Source organism: Aquila chrysaetos, chromosome 5, assembly GCF_900496995.4.
Source record: "Aquila chrysaetos chrysaetos chromosome 5, bAquChr1.4, whole genome shotgun sequence".
Classification (NCBI taxonomy): Eukaryota; Metazoa; Chordata; class Aves; order Accipitriformes; family Accipitridae; genus Aquila; species Aquila chrysaetos.
In genome coordinates this window covers 6,548,110-6,566,187 of record NC_044008.1, presented here as the reverse complement: position 1 = coordinate 6,566,187, position 18,078 = coordinate 6,548,110, and the positions used below count along the sequence as shown (strand labels likewise).

Below are 18,078 nucleotides of genomic sequence, written 5' to 3'. Positions count from 1 at the left end.
GAATAGCTTGAAAGATTAAAAGCAGATCGAATTCAGTTATTACGTTTGCAGAAATATCAAAGCATAATTATGCTGTTTTCACACATCGTTATTTGAGTTTCTATGGAATTAAAATGAACACAATTAATAAATAAAAAGTATTCAGTTAAAACAGAAGCATGGGGAACCTTTCTACAACTGCAGCTAAATTGTTGCAGTGCTTTCTCCACCCTCATATATCATCTGTATCTTGAATATATTAACTTTGAGTTAGGCATAAAGAATTGCATTATTATCAGTCACATTACAAAAGCAGACTCTGTATAAATGTGTTGGATCACTCTGGCAGATACATATAAGATAGGCTGCAAAAATTCAAGTACAGGATACAGAATAGCTTGAAGTGCTCTCCATAAAACAGTCTCCCCTTGATCGCCATTTAATTATAGTGTCTACTTGGTTTCCTTTTCAATGTCTTCCCTTCTTCCATCTCCTCTACTAAAATTCTCGGTGCAACACATGGATGTAATGGTTTTAGTGGTGCCAAGGGACAGCCTCGTCACACCCAGGAGGCGATGTTCACCTGCTTCAGCAAACTGACAACACCATCACAGCATTATAAATAACGAACTGCATAGAAACGATCACTCTGATCTTCTGCTTATACCCTCTCCTTCCACCGGAAAAAGCAAACAGCATATCTGACCGCTAAGCAAGACATTTGCAAATCAAAAAAAAAGAAAGCCTTTAAAAAAGATTTAAAAATTCAAATTTACTACAGTAACTTGAAGCACACATGGTCCAAAGGCATCTTCCAGTCCTATAATTGCTGTTTTATTTAAAATCATTAGGAGGTCAGCCTGACAACTGCAAATATACTTTTGTTTCTTAAAATGACTCACAGAGGGGAGAAGAAAAAAAAAAAAAAAGAGGAGGAAAAGAAAAAAGTTAAACCAACTCTATCTAAACTCCTTGCAAATCTCTAAATATATTTTCTTCTGCTTATTGGTTCTACTTTCAAAAATCCCATTCTGCTTTCTACGTTACAATAATACTCTCTTCTTGCCATTAATATTGTGTTCAGTGAAATGCTAATATTTTTCAGTTCACTGTCAGAGAGAACTAAATCTACAGCAAGCTAATCTGCCATAAAGTCATGTTTTATACACATGACTACAAATTGAGTTTTACACTCCATGGAAAGCAATCTTCCATCTTTAAGGGTATCATGAGACACAGAATTAGATCTATTCTTCTGGCATTACTAAATCATAAGACGAAATATAATTTGACGTGCAAATGATATTGTAAACCCAAGGCAATGAAGCACTGAGAATGTTTTTAGTACTAAACTTACTTGTTTGCTTAGTATTAAGAGTCTTTTCAAGAAAATTAGTCTCTATTTATAATGGAAACAGCATTACATAAACTTTTTTTCCATAACACAGGTCCTAGTCTAGAGATTGAGAGCCTGTATGAATTTATTTCTAAATTAGGCATCTGAGTTTAAACATGTGTTTCTCATCTTTTAAGTTCCGGAGATGTGAGCCCTGGGAGTCTGTCACAACTACAACTTCTATTTCAGATATTCAGAGTAACATTTTCTGAATCTGGATGTCATTTAGAGCTGCTTTCACTTGTCAAGATTCCAAACAACTTAAAAATAAACCAGCTAATATGTTTTTCTGCTTACACTGGGAACAGGTTTTTGGTCACTTGATCTCACCGAAGCAAGCACAGGAGTATTTTCAAAGTGCTTATGGAGATGCTTTCTTGGGTAAAAGGAGATACCATTGGAAGGAAGGATTGTTAAGTGCTGCCTCCTCACAATACAAGATGTTATCTTGGAAGATAGAAATGATCCCTCCAGCATTGCTCTGGCCACTTATTTACTTGTATTTATAGTCCCATCTTAGCAAGGCCTGGAGGGGGACCAGTTTCTCCTTGTAACCCTTTTTGTGCTTGAATTCAAAATGTCTTAATACAGTGCTGTCCTCTCTCTTTCCATCAACAGCTAAAGAGATGCAAAGATGTCCTGATATTCATATTCTGGCCTTGCTTAACTCTATTCTTTGCCAGTTTAAACCCATTAATCCCAGTTTAAACCAGAAGGGTCACTATCCCCTTTTGTACCACTATATTAGCATAACAAAAAAAGAAAAGAAAGGGCTTTCTAATGCCTTTTCAAGATGCAAAAAGACAACAGCATCAGAGTCATGCCATTCAAGCAAAACAAATGTTGTCCTTCAGGACTTATGTTGTCCAGGGTTGCTATGAACCCTCTTGGTGTTTATTCCTTTTCAACCCAGATGGGGGGCAAGTTACACCAGGGCCACCTTCTACTCTACTGTGTTGACCTTCCTGCATGTCACTGTTCTCTTCCGTACTTCCAGAAGAAGCATCCACACTTGGAGCGTGTCTATGGGGAAAGTGGCACGGTCCACTTTCACAGTGGAGAAGACTCCTTGCTCAGAGGCAGTCACGACACCCTGGGGATATCTACAGGTAAAGGGGGTGCCGTGCTGCCAGTGCCTTGTAAGCTCACTGCCATTAACTCCACATTAACTTCCCAATGCAGAGAAGTTCTTCATTACCCATCTTCCTCCTCTTCTTCCAACTGCCTCCTAAAAAAGCACTTCTTTGAAAAGAGGCATTAAGCCAGAACTTGCTGCACTGGGTAAATGCAGAAAGCAGGCAGACTGTTGACACTCTGCGGTTTATCAAGGAGAGAAGAGCCAGAGAAGTAACCAAGTTCATCTGGCTGAGACTAGCCAGGAGGTAGAAAAATTCAACAAACAGGAAAAATGTTAAAATGTATGTTAATCCATTTAAGAACATATCATGTTTTCCACTTGCTTAACCTCTTTTTGTTGGTGGTCAACTAGTGTCAATCATTACCTGAATAGGTGGCTTTTTGCATGAACTTCCATAGAAACAATCCCTACATTTTGATAATCTCTGCCAACAAAAGATGAGGATACTCCCACTTTTGGAGATGAGTCTAAGTGGCATTACTAAAGATGGGTCCAAGCATGAAAACCAGCCAGTAACCCATTGGATCACAACCTGAACTGCAAAACTCAAGCTGCTCTCCAGCATTGACTCTTGGCTCTTTGGAGGAATCAGCCAGGCAGGGCAGTGGAAGGAGAATGATTACAAGTGACTGCACATCACTTTGCATCCATTGGCATGCTAATTTTTGGACAGAATAGGAAATTATGGCCAATGCCAGTCACTGTACTTAGTTCTACTGCACACATTGACATTGATGGAATTGTATCTCGTGGAATCCAGATCACCAAACGCATTCCTTTTCATGGAGAAGTGAACGAGAAAATATTGCTAATTGAGACACAGGAGCACCTTATGGCAGACTAACACTTGGTACAAACAACTCTTTGATGTTCATATAATGTATTTCTTGAAGAATAAGCAAGTTCATTCTTTCATTAAGAGTAACACTTTGAACTTAAAATAATTCCTTTCATCAGAAGACTGTGGAACATTTTACAAAGACAGCGAAGTATTATTAGTATAGTTTTATACAGGGAGAAACTGAGGCCAAGAGAGATTAAGGGAGTTACTTGAATTTTTCTCAGACAGCTAGGAGTACAACTCATTTATCCTGATTCCAAAGCTGTGCTTCAAACTACCAGACTGTGCTGATATCAAAGAAAAATTTCAAGCCAAAATGCACTACTGTTTGACACTGTCTTAGAAAGTTCTTTGCAGAGGTCTGAAGAAAAATGGGTCTAAACACAAAAGCCAAATCTACAGGATCCTGAATCCATCTAATCAAACTTAGAAGATGGTGAACATTTTCAATTTTTTTCTCCCCTTTTTAAAACTTCTTAGAGGTAAGACCCATTCTTCACCTCTGTGCCAGAAGGTATTTTGCACATGGATATGATTAATATGTATGTATTTAGGAACAGAGACACAACATGCAATGTAGGCTATTAAAGGACTGTGATACTTTAGAGATATGCATTGCATTCACATGCAAAAGAATTAAAGAGGCAGAATTGCTCAAGTGATGTGCACAGCAGATCTTGGAAAAAGAAATGGATCCAAATCTCAGGCTGTTCTTGTTTCAGTTCTGAAAGATGACACACATGTTCTCTTTTCTATTAAATTTTAAGGAAAATGAATCCTGAGTACTTGTTACAAAGGGTGGAGGAGGAACAGTGAACTAGTAGAGGTAACCCTCCCTAAAGCAGTTCAGTTGTTACTCTTTTAAATCCTTTCCACTCACACAAAACTGCTATTTTGGTGCCCCAGGTCACAGAACACAATCCTGGGGTTTTGAGAGCATTTGGACACATGGAGGGAGGGAGAAGAAAGGTGGCAAAATGGGAATGCGGGCAAAGATGAGAGCAATCGAATCTCATGTTTTATACTGTATAAGAGTAAAGATCAGCTGTGAACACAGCTTTACAGTCCCAAAACTTCAATCAGCAGAACATACTCTCAAGCATCAGGTTAAGGTCACTACAATTACAAAGATATAAAAGGTATTGGTCCACTTCTATGGAGAAAAAAAAAAAGTTCTTCTATTTTTCTCCTCATTCCACTTGCCTATCCTTTTTTAATACCAATTGCATTAAACCCAGAATATTTTATATGGTTTTTTTTAAAGTTAATGTGTTTCCTATATTTTGTTCTCTTTGCAAAATTAGCTTTAAGATAACCATGGTATTTCTGAGTTGAATCACAGCCTGCAGTCCAGTGTCAGCTATGGGTATTAGAGCACCTCTGTTATTCTTACTGAAATGATCTTATACAGCCTCACTCTAAATATGATGTCTTTCACAGATCTCTTATGCTGCACTGGCAAATTTAAGTTGCAGCTGAGAAAATCTGATAAACAGGTAAAGACCACATCAGATTAGAACTGTTGTTTTCTTCAATAACTTCGGTGCTTTTCAAAGGAAGGCTTTAGGAAGAGTACAAGAAAAACAAGGAATCAGTAGTATAAATCATAAATACTAAATTGTTTGGAATTCAGGATATTTCTCAGCTGCTCCTATTTTCCCCTGTCTACATTCCTTAAAGAGCATGCATGAAGGCTCCAACTGCAGACTCCTTTATCTGCCTGGCCAAAACTCTCAGAAAGAAAATCCCATCTACTTCAGGCTATAAATAAATGAATTCCTTGATTCAAACAGAGACATCATAAAGTGGGGGAAAAAAACCCGAACCCAAAACCCAGAAAAAATGTCACCACCTTTTCACAACGGTCTCTGCCCCACTTGTTTCAGGCCAGTTGGTTGTTATGCGTACCCATCCTTTTTCTATAAATATTTGTCTTGCATTTGTCAAGACTTACATTTAAAAAATGAAATTCTATTTGGGGTTTTACAGTACGGGAGGCTATTATATATACATTATCCTTACGTGCATGATTGGGGAGAATAGATGATTTGTGAAGTTATCTATTATGGGGAATAATCAAGATTAATGAGCCCTATGGCACTTGCTGAATGCCTCTAGAGATTTATTACTCAGGTTGTTCGTTTTTCTTGTTATGTTGGTGCTGTCAAGAGTCCTATAACAAATGCAAACACAGACGTGTATTAATTGCAAATGTGGAACAAGACTACTGTGATGTTGCTAAATACTTACAACTACTGTCTGTACAGCATCTTCACTAGCTGTAAGATCTCTTATCTCCCAGGTTTCTGATGAACTTTCTATTTTGGTATATAATGCAATTTTTTTTAAATGCCTAAAAAGATAAGGGGGTGGGGGGGGTTAAAGAAGAAAGGGAATTCTGTTTCCATCTTACTTTTAATAATGCAAGCTCTGGGGAGAACTGAGTGACAGAGCCCTGGGCTTTTTACTGAAAGGCTGCGCAGCCAACTCTGGAAGACCTAATTTTATCATAGGTGCCTTTCAAAACAAGACTTTAAAAATTCCAGTAATTGTGGCATAAAATAACTTTCTTAAGAAATCCATGAGCTCTGTTTTACTTCCAAACCTGTCTAACGATACCATTATAACACGCATCTGTCAAGATGCTAATGCTGCTTTCATCGGCTGACATTCCTGCTTTTCCGCAGAGGTGTCAGCTGCCAGAAAACTCCATAGTATCAACAGGAGGATCACTGTGACCCCTGAGCCTATTTAGTTATTTGCTAAAAGCTCAGTGTGTTCTGGGAAGTTTTGGTAGCTATACTTCTCTGAATGTAAAAATGTTCAAGAAGGGCTCCTCATTTATTTTAAGCAATCTTTTTCCTGTATTGTATCTCTTCATCAATGCTGTCGAGCTGAACACCAATCAGGAGTTGCCATGCTTAACATACACCCTTCATCCTGAATGGACAATATTTCAAAAATCCAAAAAAGGCCATTTAAAAAAAAAAAAGAAGAAAAAAAAAAGGGGGGGGGAAGGATCAGTGTTACCTTAAATATTCCCTGCGCTGAATTTAAGTTCAAGCAATGCAACACTGACCTAAATTAATGACAAAGTAGTTCATGAATGCTAATGAAATAACAGCATGTGTATCTCAGTGTCACAACGTCTGTAGCTTTACTCTTGGAGGAAGCAGTCGCTCTGCCAGTTTTCTTCATTAACACTGATGTGGACAGACACCTTATCCCCTCCAACCTTCTCACATGAGATTTGCACAAGGGCCAGTTCCCAACCGCAGACATTCACAGGTCCCTCCTGTGCTCTCTGGTGTGAGTTCAAATCCGAAGGTGTAGAGTTTTCATGTTTACGCATTCATACATAAAAACACATTTCTACCTCCCAGGCAGATGTTTTTCTGATTCACTATGCTGGCATAAACACAGAATGAGTGGGATGATGCTAATAACTCAGCACTATTAATGTACAGGAGGGTATAATAATGTAGCAGCAAACAGTGATATCATGAAAATATATCTAGCTCTTCTCTCTCAAAATAGTACAGTATAGGAGGACCTGGAAGGACCCACCAAATTCTTCCCTGGTGGAAAAGAAATGCAACAAAAGCTATTTAAAACAAACATGTAGGTGCAACTTCAGGTTTGGAAGTCACCATGTAACAGTTTGAAAACACTTGGGAGAGCCTACAGGGGAAAAAATATAATCCCTGAGCACTTTCATCTCTTTTTTTTTGTGTTTATTTTTACTTATATATTTTTCTATAGGCTTTTGTGGAGGACAGGCTACTAGGTTAGGTGGACATTTAGTTTGGTCCTGTAAAGCTGTTCATATGCTTTTACACAGCTAGTGCTGAAGTTTAAATAGCTTTTAAAAAAGATCTAATCCTCTTTTTTTAGTCATATCTTAAGTTAAAAAGCATCATAGTCTGGCTACTAAGCATTGCTCCTAGAACAGAAGTGCTCTGTCTCTGACCTGGAAAATAATTTCCCATAAAATGTCAAATCCTCCCCTTTCTCTATTCCCCACTCCTTACTTTCATAACTCTCCAGGTTCAGAAGATAAGCTTTTTTTGGATGAGAAGTTGTTCTGGTTCTGTGAAATCCGCAGGTATGCTTTAGAGGCACTGCAAATACTATTAGCAATAGTAACAAACACCCCAAAATGAGAAATGTAGCAAGTCCTTTGAAAAGACTGGAAAGGATAGTCTTTTCATTAAATAACTACATGCACTCATTTTTCTTCTGATGAGAAATAAAATACAGCAGAAGTTTGTTTCATTTAGGTCTGCAGTTAGTACCTAAGTAATTTGCCATGCTGGGGCAACAGGGTTGTGTAAGATTTAGAAATACAAATTAGAGAGTCATCCCTGACTAGTAATCTGCTTTTACTTCTCTCTTAACATTAGGGAAAAAGTGCAAACACCTGGTCATATACAACAAGGAAATAATAGCATAGTCCCAAATGGTTTTTAAAAAAATCAACTCAAATAGATGTGTATTTATTGGCATACTTAAAATAAAAAAAGAAAACGTGTTACTAAATAGCTTGAAAACACTGATGCAATTCTTTGCCGTTGGGTGCTACTCTGCCTTACAATGAAACAAGTTTTTATATACTTGCTACCCAGACTGATAGGTACTGACTGAACAACAAACAATTTCCCCATTTCCTTAAGTGTTAACCATTTGTAGCAGTAATTTGTATAACTTCAGGCAGTAAGTTAACATGAGACAGCTATTGGAGAGAAAATTCAGACATATGCAAAGATTGAGACAACCATTCTTATTTTCGCATACCTAAGTGTTAGCAATCGAGGGGGAAAACCTGTTATATCTGTTTAGAAAACCTGGAGCAGAACAAGTCTCACTGCATCTATTAGCAGACTGCTAATGGGTTATGGATGCTCAAAAGACTAAGGCGATGCATGCAACTTCAGTCATGAGACAGGCAAGATGTCATGCAATGCAGAATAGATTCCTTAAGTCAAAAACTAGGAGGGCCAGAATCCCTTAAATTCACACACACGGCCAATCAGCAGGAACTATATCACTTTTCTTTAAAACATCTTCTTCCAAAGACTTCTCAAAGAGTGAACAACTCCAGACCAACCTTCACTGATAAAATGGTATGGGAATATCTAGCAATTTAAGAGCTTGGCCCTCTCTTCTCAATAGCCTGCCATAAGTATGCAAAGGTTCCTCTGAAGCCTTCTCCTCTCTGGGCTGAATGAGACCAGGTCCCTTGCGTGGCACAATAAGACAATAAGCAACATCTATAAGCTAAAAGAAGAGTATCTTACTGGATAGAAGCAAAAATATTCCCCCCACAAGGACAGTCAACCATTGGAACAGGTTGCCCAGAAACACTATGCAATCTCCATCTTTGGAGGTTTTCAGGACCAAACTGTATCAAGCCCTGAGCAACCTGGTCTGACCTCGCAGCTGACCCAGCTCTGAGCAGGAGGTTGGACTACAGATCTCCCGAGGGACCTTCCAACCTGAGTTATCACATGGTCCTGTTACTACTAGCAGCAGGAGCACTTAGTAGTACTTTACAAAAATGAGAAGTGACAACTGAAAGGCATCACATCATGAAGGGATGAAACTGAAATATCAGAGCATATGAAAAAAGTGAATTCTTTTTCCAGGGGCAGCATAACCTTATCTCATGCACCACAGAAGCAGCTCAGTCTTATGTGACAGGACAGAGAGTATCAAAGTCTTTTGGTTTTGGTAAATTATGAGCCACCTACTAGCAAAGAACAACTTTCTTGCAGAGGCTAAACATCACCAGATCATCTGAGATTTCATTCAGAAAACCTGTCCCACTTTGCTACAAATGGCAATTTGCAGCAATTAGGGATTGAGATTTTTGCTCTCTGCATATGACAACATACTGGATGTAGGAATGAGTGATGGATATTTTATAGTGCCTGATAACCTAGGCATCCTAAGAAAGTAGATACTTGATTTCTCTGTACCTGAAAACAGAAGTGAAAGCTCTATGAAGGTTATATCAAATTGCAAACTCAGCTTGTATTTTAAACACAGGAAAGATATTCTAGAATAGCTGATATTATATATGCATGACAAAACCATAAAAGAGAAAACTCAAACAGGTTAACATACATTTGAAGGGAAAAGTTCCTACACAATAGTACCCTCCACTCTCTAAGATGTGCAATTAAACATGCAGGTATAAAAGTAGGAGTCATTCAGAACATCACATCACAGTGGTTGAAGTTACAGAAAACTTTTAGCAGCCCCTAAGGAAGTGCTGTTAGAGTAATTTGGTATTCAGTGTAGGATCTGTGAGCACCAGTGAGGTCAACCTTTTACAGACCCTTTAGTTCTGCTTCCACAGGAGAAGTCACTGCAGACAAAGAAAGAAAAACCCCAGGAGTGAATGCTAAATGTGTAGTTTGGAACCACTTCCCGCCCAAACAACTTGAAAGACAGAGACTAAATTAAAAACAACCTGAGACAAAAGCTACTAACTTGTAGCTGTTGGCCAGTTTGATTCCAAAGGTTCAACTCCACATTTTAAGCACCTTAAAAAAACCCAGGTAAGATAGTCTGGTGGTATCTGACCATCTATATAAGATGTGCTTTAGAGTCCAAGAACCATCACTGAATAGCTCAAACTTACAAATCACCTCCAAGTTATGAGTCAATAGAGTAAAAAAGAATTATTTTTTTTATGTCCTCAATGAGATTTTCCCAAAATCTAATCACCGTGATACTCTCAATCTTTTTGACTATGTTAATACTTTCACTACAATTCAAACCCTATGACGGGGCCACATAGCTGGCAGGACAGACAAAGGAAAATGTAAAACACTTGGCACTGGAAGCGTAAAAGGCTCCTACATGTCAGAAGGGAGTTTTGAGTGATTCCAGAGAAAGACAAATGGATGACACAAAGATGTGGTTTATTCAGACAGGCTTCATTTCATACAAAGCTCTGAAGTTCAGAAATTTGTCATTTGTTATAATGTTTATAAGAACAACTAGTGGTTGATTCTGGCTAACTGCTGTCTGCTGACTGTTTAATGATGCCTAGTAAAGTCATATGTGTGTGTGTGTATATACATTATTTTACAGGTTAATGCAATTACAAAAGTGAGCAGCTAAAGGCAGAGAATAGCAAGCCAGCAGATGCAGAGGGACTACACACAGAGCCCCAGCCACTTGCGGATATTCAAATCATAAATAAGTGTCCCCCACCTTTGCTGTGTACATTAAAATGGGTATTTCCAAGACTGACTGGAAATATTTAACTGCTTTCCGGAGATGTCTAAGAATAACACCTAAAAGCATTACTGCACAGAGAAATATGGCTCATAAGACATCTAGTGCTAATTTATTTTTCTGTGCTGCACTTTCATGCTGTATGTGTATCTGTGCTATACTTTCAGGCTGTACATTTGCAGTTTTTAGAGTAAACACGACACTGATCAGAATACCACCTTGTCTTTTAACTTTGCCTTCTTTCTCCAAGCATTTGGAACACACAAGTAGTCAGGATCATGATTCCACTGCGAGACATAACCTAAGTTTCACAGATGGGAAAATTAAGGCACTAACGCTCAGGCTGATTTCACTGAGCTACAGAAGCCTCGGTAAGTACCACATTAGTAACCCAGCCATCCTCCTCCTTTCTACAGTCAATAATGAGAAACAAGGGTACCAGACTGCCCTGCCAATGATGCCTACCTCTCCTTTGACATTAGCAGGATTTTAGGGTAAACGGACATCTTTCAGGTTCTGCAAGGTGTGGAGAGCATTAATCCTATTTTATGTACTTGCTGCACATATATGCTTCTAAGGAGAGTGGTAGCATCACCCAGACACTTCTTCTACCTACCCAAAATCTGACTCAGCCCCTGCAGGACTTTCTCCACTGCCATACACTAGGACAAAAAGACTATTAAATCTGTAAACACACCCCATAAGAGATGAAGTGCTAGGTCACTAGCAGATAAAGGAATAAAAGCAGGACTCAGCTCCCAACCTCCAGTTTCAAATGCCAGATCATGTATTTTTTAAATCCTCTTTAGCTTCTATATTCATCTTCATGCCAAATGGTACGGTCTGACTGACATTTTTGACCTTTCATGTATAGGAAGCTATACAGAGAGAAATGATGGGGACAGTCATTAAATTCCTAGTTTTTAAAAATTTGGCTAGAATTGAGATCCAATATTAAGTCAGTTAAATGGGATTGTCAAAAAGAATGAAATCTGACTAATATCTTTGGAGAATCAGGCTTTTTCTTCCACTTGTCAGGGACGCAAATTTTCCTATCTATTCTTGGCCATTAGTTAAAGGTGGTAAACATAATTCTCAATTTTCTCAGCAAAATTTATGATCTCTCTCACAATGCGGACAAAGGACATTTCTTCTTTCTTTCAGGTGGTTCAACAGGCTAAAGAAGAAAAATTCCTAGAAAATGTCTGCCTACTACTGAAGGAGGAAAAAGCAAAACCCCACTTGTGGGCAATCCAAAGAGCAAGACAGTATTGTGAAGTGCTGCAGAGTCTTTAAAGGGCAGTCGAAGATTCAGAGCAAGAGCTTTGAGCCTGGTGCACACAGGTCAGTCGGCACTTTCAGAACTTGACAGAAGTATTTTGGGGGAGATGAAATAACTGTACAACGATACTGTGCCAGGCACTATCTGTTTCGTTAGAAAAAGAGCTGAAAAATGTTTTGATCAAAGTTGTTTCCTCTTTCTGCACTTGCTATAGCTACTGAAACACAGAACGGAAGGGGAAACAGTCCTGGCTTGCTCAAACCTGCAGCACTACAAAGCTGGCTGGAAGCATTAGTAAGTTTTGATGTTTTGGGATGCTTTTCTGTTATTTTGTTTTTCTGTCTTTAAGTATCAAATACTACCTACACCCGCAGGCTATGCTCAGCTTGAATGCAATTCAGCTAAATTCCGTGGGGTAATAACATTTGGCTCTTACATGTCTTAAAAGTACCACATACCACACAAAAAAACTCCACAAACATCAACTGAATAATTCTCAGAGGACCCTCGGGGCTTTTAGCACTGCCCATAAGTAAATTGAGGCACATACACACAAAAAAGCCCTCCCTAAAGCCTTGTGAAATCTGCAGGTGGAGCCGCAGCTAGGGCACTTCTCTCCCGTTCATTATCCTGCAGGCTTCACATTACAGACTGTTTCCCAAAAAGTCATCCTCAAAAGCATAAATTTTCATAGCTTTTCTTCATTTTTAGGCCTGGATTCTTTGTATACAATGACCAAGGCATAAGATAGATTGGTAGCTTGCCATATTGAACTTTCATTGAAGCAATGACAGAAGTATTCAGAAGCAGGACAACTGGGAGATGTGGACCTGGGATGCAGCATCCATCCCAAGGCAGAGTGGAATAGACCCAAAGTGCTGGAGATGCCAGGCCTGGTTTTCAGTGCTGCACAAAGCAGGGTTGTCATGGTCTTCCCCCTCATCCCATCCTTTAAATACATGCAGTTCCATTTATTCGGTACTCCAAACTCTGTGACTTAATTTCTTTTGTCTAGGGTGCCCAACACAATAGGACCTCGATCCCTTGTTGGAGTCCCTTAGAGCTATCGTAAAACAACACTTTTAATCTGTTTTATCCAGTCCTAGTGAATGAAGCTTTAGAGGGTATTTTTTGCCTGCTCTGCCAACTAGATACTTCATAAAGTGAAACAGAATCTCTGCTTCCTTCAGGGCACCTGCTTTCAATTACAGGAAACATACGGCACCTTCAGATTTTTCAGCTTTCAACATCTGTGCTTTGCAGGTACAATTTGTTGCATTCAAATTACTGCTAAACCTGCAGAATGGTGTCGAGCTTTCGGGGGCATGCTTGAGAAACACTAGAGATGGACAGAAAGTAATGGCATTTTCAATCGCTTTTTAATGACTGATTAATGACTGTTCTGAACCAAATCCTTTAAGTTGTTTAGAAACCTCACCTCACGCCTCTTGGAAAGTCCATTCAGCCCAAGCTTGATTAGAAACATCACCTCTACCCTGTAGTAGACAAACATACTGACATTGCTAACCAGCCAAATATACCAGTCTCACACCTTCCTCTAAAAAGATGATGCTATAAATAATAGCTTTAAAAAGGAAAACAGCCTGTTATAACCAGTCAGGCACAGCTGGTCACCATGCTGGGATGAGACAGTGACAGCTACAGGTTTAATTCTGTTTTCTGCATAAGGTTAAACATGTCAGTCAGGGACACACACATGCACATGGACTTTCACTCTCCCACCTTTTCCAAATGGCACTGATCCATACAAAACACACCAGCGCATCTGAGTAACCCCTCAGGACTTCTCCAGGCTGGTACAGTACAACACAAACCTGAGTGACCATTCCTAAACGGACGTCCAGGCACATTGATGGCAGGAATCTCAGTTTAACCATCACCGTGATGCTCTGCTACTTTGGTTCCCGCTGCTAGCCTACTGGCTCCTTATTTCAGCTGTTGCCATGTCATAGCCAAATCACATAAGCTAAAATATAGCTTGCTTACTGCTGCTACTGCATCTAGCTCAGGAAAAATGTGCTGGTTCTAGGGAACACAAACCAGCAGCCCCAAGGTCTAATCAGGAGATAGAAAGTGGTAAGGAGAAGCAGCAGGGTGAACAATGAACACTACTGTTACAAGGAAAAAACAGGGGGAAACATTTTCCAGTTCTAGACCTGCAAGAATAGATTTTCATGGATGGATGGATGAGAGATCTGTGGCAGAACAGGACTCATGGGAATACAGTCTGGAAGATACTCTCCAGGATCAAATCCAGTTGGTTTACTATATAGTGATGGCTACTAGAGTATTTATGTATTTCCACTCTTTATTATTATGTTAGTATTTTTTTATTAATTATAAATAGGAAATAATATAATGTAGTTATTTACAAGGAACATCCTTCTGCTTAAGGTGAATTCATATCCAATAGAATTTCACTGAGCTGGCTTAAAATGACGGGAGGTCTGCTATGGAGGGATCTGTGCTGAGTGCTTCTCCCTCACCTGTTCACAGCATAATAAGCTGCTAGGGCCATCTACGTGAGAGAAATTAAGAACATAGAAGAAATCAGTTATTATTATGCTTAGAGAAATCATGTCTTAAGAGGAGGTTTTTAGACTTGAACAAACTTAGAAAAGGAAACTAACTAAACAATAGAAGTTGATTTCTAATTTAAGGAAAATCCCCCAAATTAGTGTCATACCAACCTCCACAAGCCCTGCATTCCAGAAGTCTTTTCTCTTAGATCACATCATTTTGTGCAAGTTTGTATCACAATAACAAGCAGAACATTGTGGCATCTACTAGGCTGGTTCACACCTTTTAAGCTGGATTCAGCTCTGGACTTCTTTCTCCTACAGTTTTACTTCAGGAGATTGAAGCAGTAGGATGGGATCCAGGTTCGTCTTTGCATTCCAAGCAGGCTACAACTCCTATGTTTGGTTCAGGACTTTTTCTAATTTAATTATGTTTGCACTTGGATGTAAGTTAAGTCACAGCTCAACCATTAACTGTGCTCTGCTATGGCAGTCACCCCACTATATTTGACTTCACTAACTGCCTAATGTTTTGCAGTGAGTTTTTGATAAGTGTGTGTTTGCAGATTTTCATGACAGACTAATAACACCAAAGGAGGCTCCAGGAACGTTTTAAGTAAATATTATGTGTATATTTTCTCAACAGTGTCTGCCTACCAGCACCTTCAGAGCTGCATAATCTTATCTAGAATACGTTTGCATTCTGTTTGCACTAACCAACGTGGGCCATACTACTAAGCAAACTGTTATTTGATTAAAACATTATGCAGAACATAATTCCAGGATGCACAGTCATGTGGCTCTGAAGAGGCTGTAGTTTCTATTTCTGTCTTGCAAAATTCTGCTTGCCATCATTAAGTATTACTTCATCAGTCATAATGAAGAATGAGTAGATACAGGTCTTCATGTGGGCCAGGAACTTCATAAGGTATTTTAAGAAATTATTTGTTCTCCTGCTCTTGTCTTCTCCCTTCTCTATTGTTATTCCCTATTTAGGCCTAAAATTCACGAGAGGATGGGTGCCTGGAACGTAGGTCCAGCTGCAAATGATTTGAATTTGCAAGAACTTCAGAGCAGACATCTTCTCTCACTGTGTCAAGAGATGACAGAACATCAATACAGGGAAGACGCTCAAGCTTGGTGGTGAGCAGATGTTAGGCATCTTCACTTTTTCTAGTAATTTATTATATTGTCATCTTTTCGGCTGCCACCAGCAGATGGTTTAACAGTTTGGAGTGGTAGCCAAACTGAAAAGAATTGACTAGTGCCGCTGACCGCACTACATGGACGAGAACTGATTAGGGCATTATCTTCTCATCTGAAATATGAGAACTGAATTCCATGCTCAGCCATAGACTTCTTGTGGACACGTCTCATTTGAGGTATAATAACAGCACAATCTAAACTACGGCAGTCGCCTATATAGACCGTATACGAAATAAATTTAAGCTAAGCTAGTTACTAGTAACAGCTGTGAAAGTACAGGCTCTGAAACTCATCTGCTGCAGACAAATCTCTAATCTCTTTGGCTCAGATTTATTAAATCTATGTGTGCAGGATTTCCTATTTAGTCCAGGAAGAGAAATAATCATTTTAGAGGGCAATTCAGACTTCAGGTGGACTGAAATGGAGGTAGCAATGTCTTTCCATTGACTACAGAGGCATCCTAGGGCAACTGTAGATAAATACTATCTACCTCTAAAGGAGGAGAACAGCATTTTCACAGCAATATCATGAAGACGAATAGAATACATATGGCTTAGAATAATGACAGCAATTATCTACCTCAGTTAGATCAACTTTCTTGTTTTCTGTTCAACTTGTCTGCAATAGTACGCCAATATACATCTGCTCTGTAAAGGCAAAGCGTTCCCTTTCTATTTCAACAGTTTAAGGTGTTGCTAGGAACCTAAGACCAGAAAGGACATCCCGTGTCACTGAGCTTGGTCCCCAGCCAGTATGGGTAAACCCAAATAATGATCTCATTCATCACGTTCAAGCCCTGCAGCCCAGTAAACACAGTGTTGCTGGTGCCAGTAATAGGCCACAAACTTTGTGCTGAGTCTGCACGGCCTCAGGACCCAGGCATGTCAGGCTTGCCTACACTTGCGCTGCCCAGCCCGGAGCTTCGTTTTAGCTACTTTAGCTGTAGCAGCAATTTTCCTAATGACCAGGTGGCTATTGCCTAATTTATTTTACTTTTGCTTATCTTCGCATAATGATGTGGTTTAAGTGTGATTCTTATACAGACAGTAGTAACAAGTAGTTACTCTGAGTAGGATGAAATATTTATGATCGCAGGATAATGACAGAGTGCAGAGGAACACTGACATGGTATCATAGCGGAGGCCTCAGAAGAGGCAACACACAGCGCAGTGCAGAGGAGTGGAGGCACGAGCTGATATCAGTCGGGGCACAGAGTGACACGCATGACCCCAGGGCTATAAAAATTCACCTTTAGCTGACTAAGGAAATGCAAACCCATTGTTCTGGGATAAGAAGGAAAGAAAAAGTAGCAACAGATGTAAAACATTGCATACATACTGAATTCAGGTGTAATGTGGTGTTGCAATCCAATGAATAAAGAGCAAGGTATAAAAGCATGTTAGAAAACATAAAAATAGCCAGAAGCAGAGCCCAGAGTGAGGAGGAAGAAGCATCATGCTCCTCATGGCAGAGAGAAAGAAACCCCCACTACCAACATACCACTCCCATTGAAGCCCTTGGTACCCGACAACTTGCCATAACCACTCCCCAACTCCAAAAACTAAAGCCAACAGCCTCACAACCCATGGAGTAAGGGTGAACAAAACACCTCAGAAAGGGGTAGATACTCAGAATGTGTGTATACATTTAAAATGTATTATTATTGAAGCTTTTCCCCCCTGAAACAGTATTCTTTCATTTCCTTAATAAGTAGATCTGAACTAATAATAATTCTTTGACTACACCATTAGGATTTCAATTACACTACCAATAAATTTTTGCCTTTACACAGAGGGCACATTTTGTCTTGCCTGTAAGAAGATTTTGAGTGTAACAATGTTCAATATTAAAGCTAGCTATGCTTCTTGCCTTCATTCCTCCTACAGGACAGCCAGGCCAAAACCTCACAGCTCTGACAAAAAAAAAAAAAAAAAACAACCCCAAACAAAAAAAACAAAAACCAAAAACCCTACTAATTTTTTAGCATGAATATGGCCAATTTATATCCATTACTGTCTTGTGCTCCTCTGTCACATTTACTCTTTCCATATGCTCCTGCACAGTGGTCACGCTCCTGGTAGGCACTGCTGAGGCTAATCAAGACAAACTCTTTTTAGCCTCATCTTGTGGGACACTTACAGCCCCTCTCATCTTTTCTCACTGTAGAAACCCCAGCACAGAGACAGAGATTATTCAGGACGTTAACAGTGAGACCTGATCCATCGATTAAGAGGAAAAGCACAGCCACCACAATTTTATGCTAATTTCAAACATTTGGGTTTGCTAGAGTAGTTTTTGAGTAGTAACAAAGCGAGTTGTAATAATATAACAATCATGAAAATATGTTAATAGTTTTAATTGAAGTAATTTCTGTAGACAATAAGAATTATACCCTAATGTGTTAATTAATATGATTAGGAAATGTTGCGAAAATGAGTATGTAAAATG

General features: G+C 39.2%; 1 protein-coding gene and 1 long non-coding RNA gene across 12 annotated transcripts in view; one reads left to right on the top strand and one right to left on the bottom strand.

The window, feature by feature from the left end:
- The window catches only part of CELF2 (CUGBP Elav-like family member 2), a 379,996-nt gene that overhangs the window by 189,513 nt on the left and 172,405 nt on the right, over positions 1 to 18,078 (bottom strand). The gene's annotated exons all lie outside the window — the stretch shown is intronic.
- LOC121233353 lies at positions 908 to 12,280 on the top strand. 2 transcript variants are annotated; one of them, XR_005932536.1, is made up of 4 exons: positions 908 to 2,484; positions 10,853 to 10,973; positions 11,767 to 11,946; positions 12,099 to 12,280. It is a non-coding gene; the product is annotated as an uncharacterized LOC121233353 (long non-coding RNA). The 2 variants fall into 2 exon arrangements; XR_005932537.1 differs by lacking the exon at positions 908 to 2,484 and adding an exon at positions 4,795 to 4,850.